Source organism: Ranitomeya variabilis, chromosome 8 (assembly GCF_051348905.1).
Source record: "Ranitomeya variabilis isolate aRanVar5 chromosome 8, aRanVar5.hap1, whole genome shotgun sequence".
Classification (NCBI taxonomy): domain Eukaryota; kingdom Metazoa; phylum Chordata; class Amphibia; order Anura; family Dendrobatidae; genus Ranitomeya; species Ranitomeya variabilis.
Window position 1 is genome coordinate 112,723,843 of NC_135239.1, and position 25,964 is coordinate 112,749,806.

A 25,964-nucleotide genomic window follows, 5' to 3' on the forward strand; every position below is an offset into this window, starting at 1 on the left:
GTTCAATTTTGCTCTTTCCTCACAGACTGCACAATTCTCCTGTCCACAAAATGCCTAATGGCAGAGGAGCATGTGATCAGATTGGTCAATCAGCCCTGTCCAACAGAAAAACAGCTTTCTAATGGAAGATGAAATGGAGGACGCTGGTGAACTGGCCTGGTCACATGCTCCTCTATCAGCAGCCACACTATGATACACAGAAGGGAAATGTATAACACTTATATATCAGTAACTGTCACTAGATCATGTCCCCAACATGTTTTTTTTTTAAAAATGGCCTTTAGTGCACGCACAGTTTTTTTCAGGTGGTCAAAAATAGCAAATTTCTTAAGTGGAAATTGTTTCAGGAAATGCAACTTCCTTATGGAATCTTCTACTCTTTTTTGTTTCTAAATTGTTTTAATTAATGTTTTGTTAACATTTTTAAAGGTATTCTATCAGTAGGATTAACCATCCTAAGCCGTCTCTATGGGAACGTAGGTCATAGAAAGCTGAACAAAATAATAACTTGATATCTGTGATCCAATGTATTATCCCAGAGAAATCCACGTCTTATATGTAAATGAGCTGTTAGAAGCTAGAGGCTGTATAAGAATCTGCCTCCAGAAATTATTTTAAAAGATAAGGGGAGTTACCATTGTGAGACATGTAATAACACAAGACATTAGAACTGACCCTTGTTTCCATACATACAGATTTTCTGCAGCTCTCACAGCTCTGCTGTACTGGTAAATAAAACACAATTCCTTTCTCTGCGCTTCCGGAGGGCAAGGATAGTTTGAAGTTGAGATAATTTGCTCAGTAACAAATTTATTAGGACACTTTAACAAGAACAACACAACACGTTTCAGCCGGCAACGGCCTTCATCAGGTATAATATGTGCTTTTAATATTTTTTTAAAGGAAAGTTGTCTTTATAGACTGGTGACTCCTGAGACATAGCAGGGGTGTGCCTCAATTAATTAGGATTAACACCCCTCCCCAATTGGGTCAGTGTGATCTAGAACCAATCTTAGTATGTCAGAATGATATAATGGTATATATAGAAAGGAAAAAAACAACATAAAAAATATATATGCAAAACATACAGCTCTGGTAAAAATTAAGAGACCACTGCAAAATGTTCAGTTTGTCTGATTTTTCTCTTTATAGTTTTTTTTTTTAGTAAAATGTAAATTGTTCTTTTAGTCTATAAACTTCTGACAATATGTCTACGAATTTCCAAGCAATAAATGTTGTATTTTTTTTCTGAAAAGGAGAAATGGTCAAAATAAAAAAAAACAACCCAGTGCTTTCAGACCTCAAATAATACAAAGAAAACAAGTTCATAGACATTTAGAAACAACAATACTAATGTTTTAACTCAGAAAGAGTTCAGAAATCAATATTTTGTGGAATAACCATGACTTTTTATCACAGCTTTCATGCGTCTTGGCATGCTTTCCACCTGTCTTTCACACTGCTTCTGGTGCAAAAATGTAAGCAGTTCTTCTTTGTTTGATGGCTTGTGACTATCCGTTATCCTCCTGATTACATTCCAGAGGTTTTCAATGGGGTTCAGGTCTGCAGATTGGGCTGCCCAATGACAGGGTTTTTATGTGGTGTTTTTTGCCAGAGCTGTATTATAGATTGTAAAAATAACACAGTGAATCCTGTAATCCTATCCACAGATATTTACAAAACAATTATATTACATGTCGTCTTGGCAAAAAATTAAAAGTTCTGAAAAAAATGTTTTTTCATCTTTCACCCCTTCTCCCTTACCCGCCTCTCTCCCCTCTCCATTAAAAATCTCTACACATTTTCCACTGTTTCTTTGAGGCCGTCGGGATATAAGGCTTTCAACTGGAAAATCCAGTAGGACTCTTTTCTATTTAATTTTTGGATCCTGTTTGTGTCATTCTGTGGTATTTGTTCCACATGGGTTACCTTTATGTCATATTTTTTGTGATGTTTAACCAGGAGGTGTCTGGATAGACTGTGTTTAAAAAAAAACTTTTTTGGTTTTGTGCCTGTGACCCTTCATACGCGATCGCACTGTCTGTGTGGTGCGACCCACGTTTTGAAGGCCACAGGCACAAGTAATCACATACATAACATAGTCGCTCTCACAAGTGAGGTGTTGATTTATGTTTATGGTCTCTCCTATACTGCTTGATATAATACAATCTTGTTTATGACTGATGATTAGTGATGAGTAGGGTTGAGCGAAACGGGTCGTTCATTTTCATAAGTCGCCGACTTTTGGCAAAGTCGGCGTCTCATGAAACCCGACCCGATCCCTGTGCGGGGTCGGCCATGCGGTACGCGATCTTGGCGCCAAAGTCGCGTTTCGTATGACGCGTTTAGCGCCATTTTTTCAGCCAATGAATGAGCGTGGGCAGAGTGATGACATAGGTCTTAGGGGAGTGAACGCCTTTCGTCATGTTATCGCTTGTGCGCAGTAGGGATTTGGAATGTGCAATACGAAATTTTCTGTGCTGGGACGGAGGGAGAGAGAGAGAGAGAGAGAGAGAGAGAGAGAGAAAAAAAATAAAAAAAATAAAATAATTTTCCTTCATTGGGTTTCGTGTTTCGGCCGAAACCCGACTTTTCACGGTGGTCGGCCGATTTCACTCGACTCGACTTTTAAGACAGTCGGGTTTCACAAAACCCGACTCGACCCTAAAAAACTAAAGGTCGCTCAACCCTAGTGATGAGCGAACGTGCTCGCCACTACTCATTACTCGCTCGAGTATCACTATGCTCGGTGTACTCGGCGGGCACCGAGCATTTCCGGAATTATTCGGCGGTAACTGGTGTCTCCACCCAGCATTTTTAGCGGACTTTAGAGACCGAATCATGATGCAGGGATTGTCTGCCAGGCCATGAAATGCCGCAGCCATCTTTGCTGACAGGGTCAGAATCGTGGTTTTTAGAGTTAGTGTATGTCTGCAACTCTTAAATACACAACTCCTGAGAAACCAACAGTCCTTTTTAGGGCTAATTCGTGGGTCCCGATATTGCAGCCCTAGGTAGGCAGGGCACAGCATATCCACATCAGTGCAAGGCCTGCAGGCACTGTATATGCGTCCATTGCTCCCACTGCATCCCTCCCAAAGCTCCATAACTGTCTGCTGCTGCTGCTGCAGCTTCTTTACTACATACCTAGTTGCATTTTTTTCCCAAAAATTCACTCCCCCCAAAAAAATATGCAGTCTGTTCTGTCAGACTGAGGCCTATTTAAAAATCATAGTTTGTCAGGCATACGTAGCATAGTTGTGTGTGCTAGCTAGCTAGGCCTCATATATCTGTGTGCTCCAAGTTTGGGCATTGTAGTCCGTTTTGCCACTGTTTTTGCTGTCTGTTACTTTAATTATACACAGCACTATTTGGCATTTAAAAAAAAAAAAACCAGGCCACATATATTTGCCAGTGTGGTATTTCCGTGACAGCCCTCATATATCTGCATGCTCCAAGTATGGTCATTGTAGGCCGGAGGACCACTTTTTTTCCTGTCTGTTACTGAAATTTTATACAGCATTATTTAGCATAAAAAAAATTAAAAGGCCACATATTTTATTTGCCAGTGTGGTATTTCCGTGACAGCCCTCATATATCTGCGTGCTCAAAGTTTGGTCATTGTAGGCCGGTGTACCACTTTTTTTGCTGTCTGAAACTCTAATTATATACAGCACTATTTAGCTTAAAAAAATATAAAAAGGCCACATATTTGCCAGTGTGGTATTTCCATGACAGCCCCCATATATCTGCGTGCTCCAAGTGTGGGCATTGTAGGCCGGTGCACCCCTTTTTTTGCTGTCTGTTACTCTACTTATATATAGCACTATTTTGCATAAATTAACTTCACAAAAAAGCCCCCAAAAATTGAATACAGTCTGTTATGTCAGGCTGAGGCTTGCCTGGTGTTTGGGTTTGAAAAATCGTAGATTTGCAGGCATACAGATCAGATATTATTTAGCTACTAATAAATATATTTGTGTTGAGCATTTGAAATACTGCAGTAGTCCATTTAAAATGGGCAAGGGACGGAAAGTGGACGTGATGATGGTGGTGCATGCAGAGGATGAAGCCGTGGCCAAGGTGAAAGTGGGCAACAACAAAGACCCACATCTTCTTGCTCGACCTTCCTGTCCCAGTTTCTAGGGGACCGCAGCACACCTCTATTGAAGCCAGAGCAGTGTGAAATGGTTGTTGGTTGCATAGCGTATAATGCTTCCAGTCACTTAACCACGACCACCACCATGTCTTCCACACGGTCAAGTCTGAGTAGCCATGAGTGTGGCCCAGATATTCCTCAACCTGATCCTCCCTCCTCCCACCATGCCGAGTACCCTGAGACAACTGATCCCACACTTGGACACTCTGAAGAGCTGTTCAGTTTTCCATTTCAAGATTCAGAACTCTCAGCCGGTCAACTTGAAGTGGGGACAGATGAGATCGCATGTAGGGATGCCCAAAGCTTTGACCATCCCCGGTCACGTGAAGGTGATGGTGGAAAAGTGTAAGAAGAGGTTGACGATGATGAGACACAATTGCCAGAAAGTCATGAGGAGGAGCAGGGTGCCGATGTGGAAGATGAGGTGGTGGATGACTATGTGACTGACCCAACCTGGCAGGAGGACATGCAGAACGAAGGCAGCAGCACACATGGGGAGGAGGCATATCACCCCAACAGGCAGGAAGAAGCAGTGTGGTGGCCACAGACAGAAGGCGTGCATCTGTTCCCCGTAACACCAACATGAGGGAAGTTGCCATTCCAACTGTTAGATCTTCACGAGTCTGGTTATTTTTTAAAAACTCTGCCAATGACCCCAAACAGGCCATTTGCAGTACCTTCCATGAACGCATCAGCAGGGGTAGCAAAACAACCAGCCGGACCACCACCAGCATGATCAGGCACATGGCAGCAAAGCACCCGACTTTGTGGGCCGAACCCCAGGCTCCAGGACCACTGCTTCTTCCACTGTTTTGCATAGAAACCAATCCCCAGTACACCATGCATGTGAAGATGCCTCTAGCCCTGCACCTGTTGTGGCCCAAAGTCAAGCAGCACCATCATCAAGCCTGTCCACATCCTTTTCCCAGCACAGCCTTCAGTTGTCTATAACCCAGTCTTTGGAATGCAAGAGGAAATACCCAGCCAATGCCCCACAGTCCACAGTCCTAAATTCTAATATTTCTCTTCTGCTTGCGCTAGAAATGCTGCCTTTTAGGCTCATTGAGACAGAAGATTTTCGTAACCTGATGGCGGCGGCCGTCCCAAGGTAATCGGTCCCCAGTCGCCACTATTTCTCCCAGTGTGCTGTTCTGGCATTACACCAGCATGTGTCCCACAACATTACCCGTGCCTTCAACAATGCTGTTACAGGGAAAGTCCACCTAACCACGGACACATGGACAAGTGCTTGTGGGCAAGGATGGTACATCTCACTGACGGCATACGGGGTTAACAGTGGAAGCCGGGACCCAGTCAGACTTTGGGATGGAACACATCCTCCCCATGCCGAGGATTGCTGGCCCTACGTCAATCAGAGTTGCCCCCACAGTCTACAGCTCCTGTACCTCCTCTTCCTCCTCATCCTCCTCCTCTTCATCCTCCAGTTCTGAAATCAACACATCAATCAGAAGCTGGAAGCACTGCAGCACTGCCTCAGCCAAGCGGCAACAGGCTGTGCTGAAGCTAATCTGAATAGGTGACAAACCGCACAAGAGTTGTGGACAGTGCTGAAAGAGCAGTCAGATGTTTGGATGACACTGCTGATCCTACAGCCAGGAATGGTTGTGTGTGACAATGGCCGTAACCTGGTGGCAGCTCTGAGGCGAGGTGAGCTCACACATATACCTTGCTTGGCCCATGTGCTTAATCTCGTGGTTCAATGTTTTCTGAAAAGCTACCCAGAGCTGCCAGATCTGCTAGTGAAAGTACGCTGTCTGTCTGCCCATTTTAGAAAGTCAGCTACAGCTTCAGTCGCTCTTGCTGTGCTTCAGCAACATTTGCAGCTTCCAGCTCACAGGCTGGTGTGTGATGTCCCCACATGCTGGAACTCTACACTGCATATGTTGGAAAGGATTTGTGAGCAGAAGAGGGCAGTTGTTGACTACCAACATCAACAAGGGAGTGGACATGGATGTCCGACATATGTACCATCCTCCAAAACTTTGAGGACTGCACCAAGATGGTGAGCGGCGATGACACCATAATTAGCGTCACCATCCCGCTTCTCAGCATTCTGAAAACCTCTCTGCTCACAATTAAAGAAGATGCATTGCAGGCAGAGCACGAGGACATGGAGCAAAGAACCATACAGGGGGATTACACTCAGCCCAGCCTCATGTCTTCTCAACTTGGATTGGTAGTCATTGAGGAGGAGGAAGAACATGAGCTACTTTCATGCGCTATAGATGGTACAACTAACATAGCTGTCATACCGTCTGTTCAGCAGGGATGGCCTGAACACAGGGAGGAGGAGGATGAGGATGAGGAGGAGGAGGAGGAGGACAGCATGGTCAGTCGTCCTGTTGGAGAGGACACGGAAGTCTTGCCTGTTAGCAGTCTGGCATGCATGGATGACTTTATACTGCGCTGCATTTCATGTGACCCTCGCATCATAAAAATGTTGGGCGACACTCATTACTGGTTGGTGACAGTTCTAGACCCATGTTACAAGGAGAACTTTCTTTTCTTTTCAATGTTCTTTTTATTAAGTGTAAACATAGAGTAACAAGTTATAACAAGTCATAACAAAAATGTAAGGCAAAACATTCAGCCTAATTAAGAGCATAAAACAGATGCCGAAGGTCTTGAACTTAGATTTAGGTTAATAAAGATGATACTCTGCGTTGATAAATATCATTTAGGTATCAAGCATAAAATTTAGACAATAGACTCACATTGAGCGGCTAAACTGTGGGGTAAGATATTGATTACAACTTGTCTTTAACCTGCTAACAGATAGCAATTTAAAAAAAAGGAAAGGTAATTATTAGTGTTAAAGTAGAGAGAGGAAAATAGAGAAGAGGCTGGAGGGTGAAAAGAGGGGAGGGGTGGTAGGGGTTGAGGGAGAAGGTGGGGGAACACCATACAGCAACCAAGATGACGTTTAATTTGAAATTTTCAGTCTTCACCTGTCAACGAGCCCTATATAGAACCCATGGATGCCATTTCTCCTCAAACGCTGGCTGTGAATGATTCACCGCAGGAACCAGTTCAGCCATTTGGTATAATTGATCTATTTTTGTTAATAATTGGGCGCATGAAGGCATGTTTGTTGACTTCCAGTATGTCGGAATTAATAGTTTACCGATTCTACATACAAGGGTATTTAAACGAGCGTGATCGGTCCCTATATGAAAGTTTAAAAGTGCAATCTCAGGTGTCAGTTTCAGTTTTTTCCTAGTAATTTCTTGGATGACCTTTTCCACTGATGACCAAAAAGATTTTATGATTTGACACGACCACCATAAGTGAATGTAGTCTCCAATTCCCTCCTCACATCTCCAGCACGTGACTGCGGTATCTGCTTTCCAGGCCCGAATTTGCGTCTGTGTACCACCTAGATATTATTTTATAGGAATTTTCCTGAGTTTTCACGCATTTTGTAGGACCGTGTGAATGCTTATAGATATGTAGCACTTGTGCCTTAGAAAATATGTAGCCCAAATCCTTTTCCCATTTTGCTATGTAGGCTCTTTTTAAGCAGAGATTTTCAGTTAAAAGTGATTGATAAATTGTAGAGAGTACTTTTAAGGGTCTAGTCATTTTAGCACACAGGGTTTCAAAGGGTGTAAGATTTCGAGTGGGGTCTGGGTTATAGTGTAGCTGTTTCAGTGAATTTTTGAGAGTGCAGTATTGTATAAAATTAAGGTTCGAAAGGCCTGGGAGTTTACTAATTTCTGATACTGGGAGGAGTGCTCCATCTGACATTAATTGATCTATAGGTATACCAAACACTTGTTGTCTGTTAATATTTATTCTTGCTGTTATTGTAAGTGTGTAGGCCAAAATGTCCGAGAGTGTAAGTAGTGGAGATGAGGGGGGAAGAAGAATATTGTAAGTTTTAGCCCAGATTCTAAAAAGCGATTGGGTAAGCGGATTGAGTAAAGGGGCAGATGTGCCTTAGCATAAGTCAATAAAAGTGGCCTGATGGGTAAAGGTGAAAGTCTCTCCTCCACCGCCAACCACTGTTTGTTCTGAGTGTCTCGGATTAGGTCAACTGCTCGCGACAATACTGCGGCATAATAATATTTACTTATGTCAGGAGCACTCATACCGCCGTTTGGTTTAGATAATGTCAGCGTGCGATAACCTATTCGTGGTTTAATATTTTTCCATATATATTGGAGAAATAAAGAATTTATTTTGGCGAGGTAGGAGTCTGGTATGTATATGGGAAGCATTTGGAACAAGTAAATAAATTTGGGGAGTATTAAGCTCTTAAGGAGGTTTTTCCTTCCTGTCCATGACAGGTAATGGTCTCTCCAAGATTTTATGGTAGATTTAACCTTGTCGAATAGAGGGTAATAGTTGAGAGCGAATAACTTTTTTGGGTTTCTGCATATTTTAATTCCTAGGTACGTAATATATTGTTTAGGCCATGAGCAAGGGTATAGTTTTTTTAACTTAGTAAGAGTATATGAGGGAACGTTAAGGTCTAGAGCCTCTGATTTAGATAGATTTACTTTGAAATTTGTCAAGGAGCTATATTCCTCTAAAACCTTCATCAAGCCAGGCAGGCTTTTGAGCGGCCTTGTCATCAGTACAAGGAGGTCATCGGCAAAAGCCGCTGTTTTGTATTGGGTTTTGCCTATTCTAATACCTTCAATTTCTGGGTTCTGCTGTATGGCTCTTAGTAAGGGCTCCATCGCCAGCATGAAGAGAATCGGCGACAGGGGACATCCCTGAAGTGTGCCATTTTTGATTGTAACCATATCTGTCAGCATACCATTTATTCTAATACGGGCTCTGGGGTCTCTATACATATCCATTATTGAAGAAGTAAGCTGCTGCGGGAAGCCAAAACCAACCAGAGTCTCCTCTAAATAGGTCCAGTCCACCCAGTCAAAGGCTTTTTCCGCATCAGTCCCAAGTAAAACTAGGGGTATCTTTTTTTCCGTTGCATAGTGCATGAGGTGTAATATCTTATAAGCATTGTCCTTCCCCTCCCTACCCGTCTGATTCGTAGATATCAGTTCCGGTAAAAACTCTGCTATTCTACATGCTATCATACTAGCGAATAGTTTCAAATCAACATTGAGCAGCGAGATTGGTCTGTAGCTGCTACATTGCTCTTGGTCCTTGCCTTCTTTATATATTAATGATATTTTAGCTTCCAGTGTCTGTAGAGGAAAGTGATCACCATTTAATACTGAGTTGCACATATTTAGAAGGCGTGGGAGCAGCACAAGAGGGAAGGACTTATAATATACTAGCTGTACTACCCGGCTTCGCCCGGGTTAATGACTGCTGTTAGCAAAATAGAATGTGTTAACAAAAATTTATTCTGCACACAAAAACCACAAAACAAATAGATAGAAATGTAATTATTAAAAGGCAAAAACTAAGCAAATAGAAGCATTTCACAACATATATTAGCTTTGTTATACTGAGAATGTCTTTGTTGCCTATATTAACCAATCAGAGCTCAGGTTAATTAACTGTAGCAAAATAGAAGCTGAGCTGTGATTGGTTGCTATTGGCAGCCTGATAAATCCCCAGCCAACAGGAAGCCCTCCCCCCTGGCAGTATATATTAGCTCACACATACACATAATAGACAGGTCATGTGACTGACAGCTGCCGTATTTCCTATATGGTACATTTGTTGCTCTTGTAGTTTGCTTATTAATCAGATTTTTATTTTTGAAGGACAATACCAGACTTGTGTGTGTTTTAGGGCGAGTTTTATGTGTCAAGTTGTGTGTGTTGAGTTGCGTGTGGCGACATGCATGTAGCGACTTTTGTGAGATGAGTTTTGTGTGGCGACATGCGTGTAGCAACATTTTGTGTGTTGAGTTGCATGTGACAGGTTAGTGTAGCAAGTTGTGTGCAGCAAGATTTGTGCATGGCGAGTTTTGCGCGTGGCGAGTTTTATGTGTGGTGCATTTTGAGTATGTGCAAGTTTTGTGTGAGGCAACTTTTGCATGTGGTGCAACTTTTGTACATGTGGCAATTTTTCTGTGTGTGCAAGTTTTGCATGAGGTGAGTTTTCCATGAGGTGAGTTTTGCACGTGTGGCGAGTTTTGCGTGAGCCTAGTTTTGCATATGGCGAGTTTTGCATGTAGCGAGTTTTGAGTGGTGACTTTTGTGTTTCGACTTTTATGTGGCGAGGTTGGTGTGTGTGTGTGGTGAAATGTGTGCTGAGGGTGGTATATGTGTTCAAGCACGTGGTAGTGTGTGGCGCATTTTGTGTTTGTGTTCATATCCCCGTGTGTGGTGAGTATCCCATGTCGGGGCCCCACCTTAGCAACTGTACGGTATATACTCTTTGTCGCCATCGCTCTCATTCTTTAAGTCCTCATTGTTCACATCTGGCAGCTGTCAATTTTCCTCCAACACTTTTCCCTTCACTTTTTCCCCATTATGTAGATAGGAGCAAAATTGTTTGGTGAATTGGAACGCGCGGGGTTAAAATTTCACCTCACAACATAGCCTATGACGCTCTCGGGGTCCAGACGTGTGACTGTGCAAAATTTTGTGGCTGTAGCTGCGACGGTACAGATGCCAATCCCGGACATACACACATACATACATACACACATTCAGCTTTATATATTAGATATACCTGTATGTAATCTCCTGTATATAGTATATACCTGTGTGTCATCTCACCTATATATAGTATATATCTGTGTGTCATCTCCTGTATATAGTATATACCTGTATGTCATCTCCTCCTATACATAGCATATACCTGTGTCATCTCCTCCTGTATATACTATATACCTGTAGGTAATCTGCTCCTGTATATAGTATATACCTGTGTGTCATCTCCTCCTGTATATAGTATATACCTGTATGTCATCTCCTCCTGTATGTAGTATGTACCTGTATGTCATCTCCTCCTCTATATAGTATATACCTGTGTGTCATCTCTCCTGTATATAGTATATATCTGTGTGTCATCTCCTCCTGTATATAGTATATACCTGTGTGTCATCTCCCCTGTAAATAGTATATACCTGTGTGTCATCTCCTGTATATAGTATATAGCTGTATGTCATCTCCTCCTGTATTAGCCCTCGTTCACACGTTATTTGGTCAGTATTTTTACCTCAGTATTTGTAAGCTAAAATGGCAGCCTGATAAATCCCCAGCCAACAGTAAGCCCACCCCCTGGCAGTATATATTAGCTCACACATACACATAATAGACTGGTCATGTGACTGACAGCTGCCGGATTCCTATATGGTACATTTGTTGCTCTTGTAGTTTGTCTGCTTATTAATCAGATTTTTATTTTTGAAGGATACCAGACTTGTGTGTGTTTTAGGGCGAGTTTCGTGTGTCAAGTTGTGTGTGTTGAGTTGCGTGTGGCGACATGCATGTAGGGACTTTTGTGAGATGAGTTTTGTGTGGCGACATGCGTGTAGCAACTTTTTGTGTGTCGAGTTGCATGTGACAGGTTAGTGTAGCAAGTTGTGTGCAGCAAGTTTTGCGCATGGCGAGTTTTGCGCGTGGCGAGTTTTATGTGTGGTGCCTTTTGAGTATGTGCAAGTTTTGTGTGAGGCAACTTTTGCATGTGTTGCAACTTTTGTGCATGTGGCAATTTTTCTGCGTGTGGCAATTTTTCTGCGTGTGCAAGTTTTGCGTGTGGCGAGTTTTGCACGTGTGGCGAGTTTTGCATGTGGAGAGTTTTGCGCGTGGCGAGTTTTGAGCGGCGACTTTTGTGTTTCTGCTTTTATGTGGCGAGGTTGGTGTATGTGTGGTGAAATGTGCACTGAGGGTGGTATATGTGTTCGAGCACGTGGTAGTGTGTGGCGCATTTTGTGTGTGTGTTCATATCCCCGTGGTGGTGTGATTATCCCATGTTGGGGCCCCACCTTAGCAACTGTACAGTATATACTCTTTGGTGCCATCGCTGTCATTCTTTAAGTCCCCCTTGTTCACATCTGGCAGCTGTTAATTTGCCTCCAACACTTTTCCTTTCATTTTTTCCCCATTATGTAGATAGGGGCAAAATTGTTTGGTGAATTGGAAAGCGCGGGGTTAAAATTTCACCTCACAATATAGCTTTGACGCTCTCAGGGTCCAGACGTGTGACTGTGCAAAATTTTGTGCCTGTAGCTGCGACGCCTCCAACACTTTTCCTTTCACTTTTTCCCCATTATGTAGATAGGGGCAAAATTGTTTGGTGAATTGGAAAGCGCGGGGTTAAAATTTCACCTCACAACATAGCCTATGACGCTCTCGGGGTCCAGACGTGTGACTGTGCAAAATTTTGTGGCTGTAGCTGCTACGGTTCAGATGCCAATCCCGGACATACATACATACATACATACACACACACACACATTCAGCTTTATATATTAGATTGTTGATAATCCGTCAGGACCAGGGGCTTTACCTGATGGGTTCCTTGACAGGGTGGACTGGAGCTCCTCGAGCCGAAATGGTTTGATTAAGAGGTTTTTTTGAGAAGCTGTCAGTTGGGGCAATCTCAAATGGGTTAAGAAGGTTTTAATATTATGTTTCCTTTTAGATTTATCAGAGCTAGATTCTTTTGGGCGTAAATTATAAAGTTGTTTATAGTAGTTTAGAAATTCTGTCTCTATTAATTTATAACTTTGAGTGCTTTAGCCACTTGAGGATTTGATAGAGTGTATGTAGGTACGTGTCTGGCGTCACCTTAGTCTTGATAGCATGAATTTTGATGCTTTGTCGCCATGAACGAACATTTTGGTTCACCACGAGGAGTACCATTTCACTGATTTTAAGTTTAAGATTTCTTTTAAGCGTTGCCTTTTCCTGGTTAATTCGTCTAATAGTTGTTGTTCCACCTGTTTCTTATGTTGGATTTCGAGATCATGTATCTCATCGTATAGGGTTTTTAATTCCAACTGTCTCTGTTTATTGAGATACGACAAAATTGAGATCAATTCTCCCCTGATTACGGATTTATGGGCTTCCCATAGAATCGAAGCTGAGATCTCTCCAGTATCATTTTGTTCAAAGTATTGATCGAGTTTTTTTGAAATACTAGCTTTGATTTCCGGAGAGTTCAAAATGGACTCATTGAGTTGCCATAATCTATTAATGGAAAAGAGTCTGGTTAGCATCGTTTGAAACATTACTATGGAATGATCTGAATGGATATTAGGGAGTATGTTAGAACTTAATGCATTAGGTAGCAGTTGCCTAGGTATGAAGATATAGTCAAGCCGGTGATATGATTTATGGGGGTGAGAATAGTAAGTGAAATCAAGATCAGACGGATGTAAGTGCCTCCAAATGTCTAATACCTGCATTGACCCGAGTTTTGTTTTTATTCTAATTAAATCTTTCATGGAAATTGTGCTCTTTTTTGTTGTTGTATCTATTAGGGGTTCTAATGCTATATTCAGGTCTCCTCCTATAATAAGGGAGCCTTCTCTGAAGTCCTCAATTTTCTTCAGTAATAATAGTAGCCATTTTAGGTGTTTTTTATTAGGAGCATATAAACTACAAATAGTGACCAGGTTTCCGGCTAGTAGTCCCTTGACTAATACATACAAGGAGAACTTTCAATCTCTTCTACCAGAGGCAGAGAGATGTACTAAAATGTTGTAGTACCAGAGGGCCCCTGTAGCGCAATTACTTAGAAAATTCCAATGTGAGAACACTGGCAGCAGACGTCATAGTTTGTTGTACAACCAAGGAGTCCAAGCGAGAGAGACAAAAGTACAATCCAGCTCAGGCAGGGGAACAAAGGCAAAGTTCTGGGACAGTTTTCTTAGAACCTCCCATCGTGACGGCACAGAGGCAAGGGGTGCTCACAAGAAGTGCAATGTTTGGGAAGATGCTGAGGGAGTACCTTGCAGATCGTACAAACATCCTCTGTGATTCCTCTGCGCTTTTTAATTATTGGGTATCCAAGCTGGACACATGGCATGAACTGGCTCTCTACGCCTTGGAGGTCATGGCCTGCCCTGTTGCTAGCGTTCTGTCAGAGCGCGTGTTTAGTGCCACTGGTGGAATTATAACAGATAAGCGCATCCGCCTGTCAACTGAAAATGCTGACAGGCTGACTCTTATAAAAATGAACAAGGGCTGGAATGGGAAAGACTTCTGTACACCACCAAGTGAAAACAGCTAAACATTACCCCAAATACATTCTCTCTTTTGGGGAGGTGTATTCTCATACACCTCCTCAAAACCACACATGGGTATATGCTTCCATATTTGGTCTGTTTGTTGTTATCCTCCTCCCTATCCTTATCCTCATCATCCAGAGCCACTAGATGTGGATGATGCTCTACGTGCTCTGTACTGTTATAGGCCGGTGAACTTTGGGCAAGGGGGCTGTGATGGCACCATTTTATTTTGTAAAAAAGGATCCCACATTGGGGAATTGGGCATGACATTACATTGGGCCTACTTCTTAATTCTGTCTCCTGCAATGTGTCCTTTAACTGCCACTAGATCACCAGGGTGAACGTGCTCTGTATGGTGCGTTTTGGGCAAGGGGCTGTGATGGCAATACTATATTTTTAAAAAAGGTACCCTCCATTGGTGAAACCACATCCTTGTTGGCAAAGACTTCATAACATTTGTGTACCTTAAAGAGCTCACTTGAAAAGCTCCTTTTTATGTTGCCTGGTTGCTCACATTGGACACAATACACTTCAGATAAATAAATTTGATAAAGCAATGCTGTTAGTTTGGCTCAGTAGTTCATTGCAAATATTTCTTTGTCGACTATATTAGTTTCTCTCCTTGAGAGTGAGAGCCAAAACTTTGGCTGCCTCAAATGTACAAATGTCGAATATACAAATGGCGATTTGGAATCAAGATTAAAATACTGTATACCAAATGCATTCAGACAATCACATAGCTGCATTTCTTGTAAAACATTTACATATGTGCCAGACAATGATCATTAGTGACACAATCTTGAGAAATGTTTCTTTATTCACTTTGCAAACAGTTCTAAGCCTCTATATGTTTGCTGTTTCTCATTGTAAAACATTAGGCCATGTGCACACGTTAAGTATTTTTCGCGTTTTTTTCGCGTTTTTTCGCTATAAAAACGTGATAAAAACGCGAAAAAAACGCTTACATATGCCTCCCATTATTTTAAGTGTATTCCGCATTTTTTGTGCAAATGTAGCCTTTTTTTCCGCTAAAAAATCGCATCGCGGAAAAAAAAGCAACATGTTCATTAAAATGCGGAATTGCAGGGGATTCCGCACACCTAGGGGTCCATTGATCTGTATACTTTCCGCACGGGGCTGTGCCCACGATGCGGGAAGTAAGCAGATTATGTGCGGTTGGTACCCAGGGTGGAGGAGAGGAGACTCTCCTCCACGCACTGGGCACCATATAAGTGGTCAAAAAATAAGAATTAAAATAAAAAATAGCGATATACTCACCCTCGATGTCTTCCCGCCCCCACTGCACGCTGTCGCTTCGGTTCCTGTAGCTGATGTGCGGCGAAGGACCTTGCCGATGACGTCACTGTCCTGTGATTGGTCGTGAGCGGTCATGTGACCGCTCACGTGACCGTGACGTCACGGAAGGTCCTGTGCGCACAGACCAGCTATAGGAAGACGAACGGACGCCGCTGATGAGATGTCTGGGTGAGTATAAGCATTTTTTTATTTTTTTTATTATTTTTAAACATTCTATCTTTTACTATAGATGCTGCATAAGCTGCATCTATAGTAAAAAGTTGGTCACACTTGTCAAACAGTATGTTTGACAAGTGTGACCAACCTGTCAGTCAGTTTTCCAAGCGATGCTACAGATCGCTTGGAAAACTTTAGCATTCTGCAAGCTAATTACGCTTGCAGAATGCTAAAAAAACGCGAAAAAAACGGAAAAAAAACGCAAAAAAAAAAATGCGGATTTCTTGCAGAAAATTTCCGGTTTTCTTCAGGAAATTTCTGCAAGAAATCCGCAACGTGTGCACATACCCTTAAGGTTTACTGAAACTCTGCCTGTGGTGGTTATTCTAGGGATTTATGGGCCCTAGTCTGATGACTCCATGACTCCATGATATCTCAGTTCCATACAACCTTGAAAGCTGGCCACTTGAAGGTCTGGGTGAAACTAGAGTTACTACATGTTGTAAATCACTATATAAGACCATAGAAACATGACTAAGACAGATGTCAAAACTGGGGTACCTGTACATGTACAGTGTGCTGATACCTGCATAATTGGGGACGCCCATGCAGTGTAGGTAATCTCCCAGGGGGTTCTCTGTCTTGGTGTTGCTTCTGTGATATTCCAGACAGATGATGTTTAAAAGCCTCTTGTGGTTGATGTAAGTATACTGTATGTAGTTAATCTTCATATATATGTAATCACTATATGTATTTAATCCTTATATGTACTTATTAACCTTTGTTAACATATACAAAAGTGTACGCACTCACACTATTCAATCATACTATTCCTTGAATTTTGTAGTTTGCAATAAAATTGCGTTGTATTGCAAGTATTAGCCTTATTTACAGCCATATCTGAAACTTAGTGTTAAAAACATGGCAAATAAAATTGCCAAATTCTCCTGTAAATAATTCGGCAAAGAGGGAACCATCATACCATTAAAAAATACAAGTGGATTTTCATGGGACCATTCAGTATGTGGGTTCCAAGGAGTAATGGGGTGCATATGACTATGCAGCAGGGCTGGCCTTGCTGCCAATGTGTAAAACAAAGGAGTACGGAGTACAAAATGCATATTGTGAAGTGGATTTTCTGGGGCCCATCCAGTATGTGGGTTCAAAGGCTTATTGGGGTGCATATGAATTGGTAGCAGGGCTAGCCTTGAATTCAATGAAACACTTTTTCAGAAGCCCCCCTGGACATCTTATGAAAGGGGTATTGTGGTGTGTCGTAATTCTTGGCAGCCCATCCACTCACAGCATAGGCTACAACAGATTAGGAGACCCACTGTTTCATAATGGCCGTTTAAGAAGTTTAATGCCGCCTGATGCATCAGTAAAAATAGGCTCTGTGACTTTAACCCCTTACTGACATCGGACGGTATAATACGTCCGATGTCAGCTCCCCTGCTTTGATGCAGGGCTCCGCGGTGAGCCCGCATCAAAGCCGGGACATGTCAGCTGTTTTGAACAGCTGACATGTGCCCGCAATAGTGGCGGGTGAAATCGCGATTCACCCGCCGCTATTAACTAGTTAAATGCCGCTGTCAAACGCAGACAGCGGCATTTAACTACCGCATCCGGCCGGGCGGCCGGAAATGACGTCATCGCCGACCTCCGTCACATGATCGGGGGTCGGCGATGTGTCAGGACAGTAACCATAGAGGTCCTTGAGACCTCTATGATTACTGATCGCCGGTAGCTGTGAGCGCCACCCTGTGGTCGGCGCTCACAGCACACCTGCAATTCTACTACATAGCAGCGAACAGCAGATCACTGCTATGTAGCAGAGGCGATCATGCTGTGCCTGCTTCTAGCCTCCCATGGAGGCTATTGAAGCATGGCAAGTGTTAAAAAAAAGTTTAAAAAAATGTGAAAGAAAAAAAAAATATATAAAAGTTTAAATCACCCCCCTTTCGCCCCAATCAAAATAAATCAATTAAAAAAAATCAAATCTACACACATTTGGTATCGCCACGTTCAGAATCGCCCGATCTATCAATAAAAAAAGCATTAACCTGATCGCTAAACGGCATAACGAGAAAAAAAATCGAAACGCCAGAATTACGTTTTTTTGGTCGCCGCGACATTGAATTAAAATGCAATAACGGGCGATCAAAAGAACGTATCTGCACCGAATTGGAATCATTAAAACACCAGCTCAGCACGCAAAAAATAAGCCCTCAACCGACCCCAGATCATGAAAAATGGAGACGCTCCGAGTATCGGAAAATGGCGCAATTCTTTTTTTTTTTAGCAAAGTTTGGAATTTTTTTTCACTACTTAGGTAAAAAATAACCTAGTCATGTTAGGTGTCTATGAACTCGTAATGACCTGGAGAATCACAGTGGCAGGTCAGTTTTAGCATTTAGTGAACCTAGCAAAAAAGCCAAGCAAAAAACAAGTGTGGGATTGCACTTTTTTTGCATTTCACCGCACTTGGAATTTTTTCCTGTTTTCTAGTACACGACATGGTAAAACCAATGACGTCGTTCAAAAGTACAACTTGTCCCGCAAAAAATAAGCCCTCAGATGGCCAAATTGACGGAAAAATAAAAAAAGTTATGGCTCTGGGAAGGAGGGGAGTGAAAAACAAACACGGAAAAACTAAAAATCCCACGGTCATGAAGGGGTTAAGAGTCCCTCCTTCATAAATGAAACAAGATGTGTCTCCTTATGTATCACACACCACATGGCCAGCTAGGGTTGTTAAATGTTACAATGACATTTCCCAGTGAACGCATTTGTAGTGGTTGAAAGCAATGTTAAAGTTGAAAAACGCTTCAAAAACGCTGTGTGGGAACTAAGCCTAAGTGGGGGAGGAAATTTTCGGTCTGGTGTTAAATATTTGGCCTTACAGGCAAGTCATTAACCTGCAAAGGTTGTACCTTGACATATTTCCAAGCAAAACCCGTTTTGGCTTCGTTTTCATGTTTTTTTGTGGCACCGGGAAAAATGGCATGAATCTCGGAAAAAAAGATTAAGGCTGTGAACTAGGAGTCAGGAATGCTTCCAGGGGCGATCCCCATGAGGTCCCTCTGTCATTTGAGCCGTGTTTCCATCATTTTCAGATGTTTTTAGACCTTAAAAGGACCCTTGGGTCTCTCATAGACTTACATTGGGCTCGTTGTTCTGGCCGAGTACCCGAGTATTCCAATCTGCTTGACCCGAGCAACGAGCACCCGAGCATTTTAGTGCTCACTCATCACTACGGATGATGTTGCAGCACTGACACTTTTTAGATCCACATCTAAAAACTCCAAAAGGATTTTGTATAGGAGTTTCTTTAGTATTTAAAGAGTTGAGGGGTCTCCCCAAATCACTGGGCGTGATGATATTTTTAATTGTAACTCCCCTCCAAAATATGATACTGGGATTCTTAGGTAACCATTGTTTTTAAAAAAAAATCTTTTCTTAGGATGTATCAATACTTATGCAGTGTTTAGTTTATCACTAAAGCAGTGATAAAATTGTATTCCCATCTAGTATTTTTTTCTATAGCGTTTTCATTTCTGTCTGTGCATGTCTTCGTTTGTTATTTAAATTAGAAGATTGTTTATTGTTTATGAGTTTCTTGTATAGACACTCATTTTGAGTTTTTTTTCAAGTTTGCTTCATAAGCTTCCGCTATGAGTTTCTTCGGGTATTTTTTATCTAAATTTTTTTTGTCAGAATTTTAGATTGCTCTACATAGTCTGTGTCTACAGTATTATTTTTACGGATGCGCCAATATTGACTAAATGGAATATTCTGTTTCCATTTGGAATAGTGTGTTCAACACCCGTTAGGGCCGTGGGCAGGGGCGGATTATAACAGGGTCAATCTGGGCGGTAGCCCAGGGCCCAGCGGTGTGGGGGGGCCCTCGGCTACCGCTCAGATTGCCCACCCCCAGTCAGGGCATTACTGCCCTAACTGGCGTATAGGCCCGGTGGGCAGAGAGGGGGCCCGCATCGGGCCCCTACGGCGCTGCGGCAGTTTCAGTATTGACGTACAGGCGCGCGCCCGCACGTCAATAGTTGACAACAGCTGCCAGCCAATTGGAGGCTGGCAGCTGAAGTCTGCCGCAGCACACACGTCGCCGGCGTCTGACGTCATTGTCAGTCGCCGGCGAGTGTGAGCTGCAGGAGGGAGCTCGCCGCTGGAGCGCACAGGACAGGTGAGGAGAACTCTTTTTTTTTTTTTTTTCTTTGCGAACGGCCAGATTGCTGGACACACTGGGGATGCTGGAGAGAAGACACTGGAGCAGATTAGAGACACTGACTGGGGCAGAATGCTGGACAGACTGGGGGCAGATTGCTGGAGACACTGGGGGCAGATTGCTGGAGACACTGGGGGCAGATTGCTGGAGACACTGGGGGCAATATGCTGGAGACACTGGGGGCAATATGCTGGAGACACTGAAGGCAATATGCTGGAGACACTGGGGGCAATATGCTGGAGACACTGGGGTCAATATGCTGGAGACACTGGGGGCAATATGCTGGAGACACTGGGGGTGGGGGCAATATGCTGGAGACACTGGGGGCAATATTGGAGACACTGGGGCAATATGCTGGACACACTGGGGCAATATGCTGGACACACTGGGGCCGATTGCTGGACACACTGGGGGCAGATTGCTGGACACACTGGGGGCAGATTGCTGGACACACTGGGGGCAGATTGCTGGAGACACTGGGGGCAATATGCTGGAGACACGGGGCAATATGCTGGAGACACTGGGGCAATATTGGAGACACTGGGGCAGATTGCTGGACATTGGGGGCAGATTGCTGGAGACACTGGGGGCAGATTGCTGGAGACACTGGGGGCAGATTGCTGGAGACACTGGGGGCAGATTGCTGGAGACACTGGGGGCAATATGCTGGAGACACTGGGGGCAATATGCTGGAGACACTGGGGGCAATATGCTGGAGACATTGGGGGCAATATGCTGGAGACACTGGGGCAGATTGCTGGACACACTGGGGGCAGATTGCTGGACACACTGGGGGCAGATTGCTGGACACACTGGGGGCAGATTGCTGGAGACACTGGGGGCAATATGCTGGAGACACTGGGGGCAATATGCTGGAGACACGGGGGCAATATGCTGGAGACACTGGGGCAATATTGGAGACACTGGGGCAATATTGGAGACACTGGGGCAGATTGCTGGACACTGGGGGCAGATTGCTGGAGACACTGGGGGCAGATTGCTGGAGACACTGGGGGCAGATTGCTGGAGACACTGGGGGCAATATGCTGGAGACACTGGGGGCAATATGCTGGAGACACTGGGGGCAATATGCTGGAGACATTGGGGCAATATGCAGGAGACACTGGGGGCAATATGCTGGAGACACTGGGGGCAATATGCTAGAGACACTGGGGGTGGGGGCAATATGCTGGAGACACTGGGGGCAATATTGGAGACACTGGGGGCAGATTGCTGGACACACTGGGGGCAGATTGCTGGAGACACTGGGGGCAGATTGCTGGAGACACTGGGGGCAGATTGCTGGAGACACTGGGGGCAATATGCTGGAGACACTGGGGGCAATATGCTGGACACACTGGGGCAGATTGCTGGACAACTGGGGGCAATATGCTGGACACACTGGGGGCAATATGCTGGACACACTGGGGGCAATATGCTGGACACACTGGGGGAAATATGCTGGACACACTGGGGCAGATTGCTGGAGACACTGGGGGCAACATGCTGGAGACACTGGGGGAAATATGCTGGACACACTGGGGCAGATTGCTGGACAACTGGGGGCAATATGCTGGACACACTGGGGGCAATATGCTGGACACACTGGGGGCAATATGCTGGACACACTGGGGGAAATATGCTGGACACACTGGGGCAGAATGCTGGACACACTGGGGCAGAATGCTGGACACACTGGGGCAGAATGCTGGACACACTGGGGGCAGTATGCTGGACACACTGGGGGCAGTATGCTGGACACACTGGGGGCAGTATGCTGGACACACTGGGGGCAGGACTGGAGGCATGGGCAGAATGTAGATATTGGGCATAATTGGAGACACGGGGCAGAATGAAAGACATGGGGCAGGATAGGATCATGGGTCAGGATGGATACGATGGAGACAGATGGGGCAGGATGGGGAGATCATATGGGGTAAAATGGATACTCATGAGGGCAGGATGCGAGAACATATGGCTGGAGCCAGGAATGAGACACACGGGGCCAGGGTGGGGAATATTATTACCATAGGGGCTAATTAAGGGATTTTATTACTGCAGTGATGTATTTATTTTATTTTGAGTATATTGTTTTAAATGGGGGGGCGGTCCTGTTACTTTGCAGAGTGACACTATGTCGCCTTTTTTTCTTCATGTGGTGTAATGTGTAAAATTAAGTAATGTGTTCTGCAAGCGGAGCTCTAGATAACTGTTATTTCCTGCAGAGACGAGCCCTGGCTGGAAGAAATGATGGCGGTCTGTGCTGGATGAAAGATGAAGGACTTCACCTAGAGACGTCACTGGTGAGTCAGTGTTACCTATACACTGACACTATACACTGTATACTATATACAGAGCTCCTGTGTATAATGTCACCGGTGATCACTGTATAACCTCTACACAGACACTGCATACTAAGTATAGATCGCCTGTGAATACTGGCACTTATGGTGATAGTATTGTTTTTTTTTTTGTTTTTTTATCACTGATCAGTATTGTAGTATTCAGTCACTATGTGGTGGTAACATGTGGTCTGGAAATGGTGTTGCTGTATTTGTTCCTTGTATGTGATATTATTCGATCACTGTAGTTGTAATATGTGGTCTGGTCATGGTGCGGTGGTATTTGTTCCTTGTATGTGATATCATTGGTCATTTTAAAAATTGAAAAATAAATCAAAATATACTTAAATTGTATTGCATTTTTTAACAAATATTTAATAGATTACAGTAGAGTAGGGCCCGGACAAAAGTGTCTACCGTGTTATGGTGGCGGCTTACAAAATCTTTGTCACATGACCCCCCCCGTCACATGACCCCCCCGTCACATGACCGGGGGGGGGCACAGTGTCTGAACAGCCCGGGGCCCTGGCTACCCTTAATCCACCCCTGGCCGTGGGGTACTTGGAACCGTGTCAAACGGTTCTTAAAAGGGTGGTCACGGCAGCAGTGACCCGGTCCGTGGCCCTGGGCACGTAATTAAAAGGGATGAGGGAATGTTTGCAGGGGATTGTTCGTCATGCCACCTGTGGTATTCAGCTATAGATGGCCGATGCTGCATCAAGGGACCGCTGGGGCCGATGGTGATGCAGCTAGGATGGTCCTGCTCCCCCCAGGTGGAGCGGGGCCCCAGGGCTACCAGAACAGTCTATGATGGGTTGTGGAAGTTGGGGTGGAGGAATGATTGGGGGACACAGGGACTGTAGTTTCTTCACCTTTAATTGTAGGTGCAGTCTGGAGCACAGGTACAGGTGGTACTGGAAATCCGGGCAGCCTGGAAGCAGTTCAGAATCCACTTTGCCAGGTGGGGTTGGAAGCTTCCCCACTGCACTGTTCTTTAGGCTCTTGATGCCTTAAGCTCTCTTCAAGTCCCTCTCTCAGTCTGTCCTTTTGGTGGAACACTACCCGCATGTCAGGCAGCTTGAGCCTTTTCCTAATGTCAGTCCCTCGTGGTGACTCCGGGCTCTCTAGTTTACTGCTGCACCTTCGGGCGTCAGATGTAGCCAGGAGCAATAACTGTTCTCTGGATTCAGTTGCGGGGCATGCAGTTCCCACATAACCACGGACACCGGTGTCCGGTCTGTTGCGCCCAGTCCCAGGGTGAGCTTAGTCGCAGCTCCTATCCCCAGCTTCTCCTCACTTGCTTCCTCTTCCTTCACTGTCTCTGACTGACTGACTAACCCCGCCTTCAGACCAAAACTTATCAGGGAAGTTCCCCTGAAACTGGGTTTAGAGCTCCCCCTTCTGGTCTAGAGTCAGCAAAGTGTTGCTAGTGTTACCTGTTAAAGGGACACCTTCTTGCTTCCAGGCATGGCATTACCCCCTGTAAGGGAGGCATTGCCACTGTGGCATCCGGACTCCTGGGGTGCCACATGTGGGCCCCGAAAATCCCCCAAAAATTAGAATCTGTTTTTTTAAGTAGGTTTTGATGATACTTTTTTTGTCTGAATGACTAATTTCTAGATCCAAGTAATGGATTTTTTCTTTATTTATATTGTGTGTAAATGAAATGCCTCAATTATTCTTGTTAAGTTCTTCTACAAGTGAAATTGCTAATTTTTCAGTGCCCTTCAAAAAGATGATAAGATCATCTATATAATGCATGTAAAGCAACATGTTTTCTTTATAAGGTGTTTGTCTGAGAGGCGATGAGAACTCAAACCACCCCATAAAGAAATTTGCGAAACTGGGCGTGACCAGAGTCCCCATCGCGGTGCCAAACTGCTGCAAGAACAGCTCACCCCGGAATTCAAAAACATTGTGCTCCAATATGAATCTTAAACCTGTTATGAGGAAATCTCTCTGGACTGACGGCATATCTGGAATCCCAGATAAGTAATGTGCTACTGCTTTGATTCCTATATTGTGTTCTATGTTGGAATATAGAGCATTCACATCTAATATAATTAAGAAAAAATCTTTTTCTGCTGTATTGCAAGAATATTTCAACCCTGTCTGCCTATGAGAAGGAGCTGAAGCTTAGAGGAACCTGCAGATGCGTGAGGTTTAATCACGCACAGCTGTGCAGTGAGATCAGGAGAGAAGAGAGCGGCCTTTACACTCCACACTGGTAACTAACCATTTTATAAAAATAATCCCTGGTGGCAGATTCTCATGTAGATCAGTAGACGACCCATAGTCCTGAACAGCTCATTTACATATAAGAAAATCATGGATTTCTTTGTAATAAGACATCGGAGTGCAGATATCAAGGTATCATTTTATTTAGCTTCCTATGATCTACATGAAAATATAGATGCAAGATAGTAAACCCAGCACTCAACTTAAGTATATATTGCAGCAAGGTTTATTGTAGTATGAACAATAAAAGTTTTGGTCCTTGGTGACCTTCATCAGTTACATAATGTTCAATAGCAGAAATAGACCGTAGATAAGTAGTGCCGTTTGTATAAGGCAAGTATGGGACTTCAAGCGCAATGCAGATCGCTTTAGGAGAAAGTGAATAGTATTAGTACCGGGAGCAAACGTGCTCCCTGACGTGGAGTCCACCGCTGCATCTGGGGTGTCCTCAGGTGCAGGCTCAAAAGCCACCGAGGGTCAGAGCGAGTCCAATCACCAGATAAGTGGGGGTGATTCATAGGGATCCCACTAGTGTCTTGCAGCTGCACCCTGTGTCTGTTAACAGGGCGCAGCGAATTTTGGCAGCTCTGTGAAGCAACAGAGTTCGCTACTATTCACACGGGGTGAAGTCTAACCCACGTGCGAACAAGTGTCCATCTGCCATTACTCAGCAGCAGGTACCATCTCTGCACGGTGGACCCTGGGCTGCGAACGCACCTGATATCTACCTCTTTATTATTTGGTGCGTTCCGCTAACCCTAACACTGACAGATTCCTGTTAAGGGTTTTCTTAACATTTATCTAAGGTGTTTTTGTAAAGTTTTTTTAGTATATTTTAAACTTTTTGTGGGTGATTTTCTCACAATTATTGAAAACATGAAATAATTAATAAAATGCTTACTGTTTATGAAGTGAAAAAGCCTAAAAAATGCTTACAAAAGATCTAGGTGTCTTTGTGGCATTAATGTAGCCTTCTCATTGATTTGTTTTGCAAGTATGGAGCAGCTTTAAAGTGTAAAACACCTGAATTATAGACAGGCCACTTCTTTTAAGTTTTTGAAAACCTAAAGTCAGCCCTCATCTGTGCTAAACAGGACTACTTCACAAGAATCATAACCCTCATATCTTCTTTATGACCAGTGTTATTAAACACTGTTAACTCCCTCTTTCCCATCCACGGTTGCTCCCTTTGACCTCCTTCATTTCTGCAGAAAACTTTCCACACATTTCAAAAATTAAGATCGTCCAAGTCAGACAAATCTTTACTTTTCAACCATCAAAACTCTAAAACTCTTCCATATAAGACCAAGACCTTCTCCCATACCTTTCCTTCTCAGTTCTCACCATCATTGAAGGAAAGCTTAGGCTACTTTCACA

The 25,964-nt window shown here is 43.8% G+C and overlaps 1 protein-coding gene across 3 annotated transcripts in view; it reads right to left on the minus strand.

Moving 5' to 3' along the window:
* The window catches only part of OLFML2B (olfactomedin like 2B), a 626,988-nt gene that overhangs the window by 351,120 nt on the left and 249,904 nt on the right, over positions 1-25,964 (minus strand). The window lies entirely within an intron of this gene.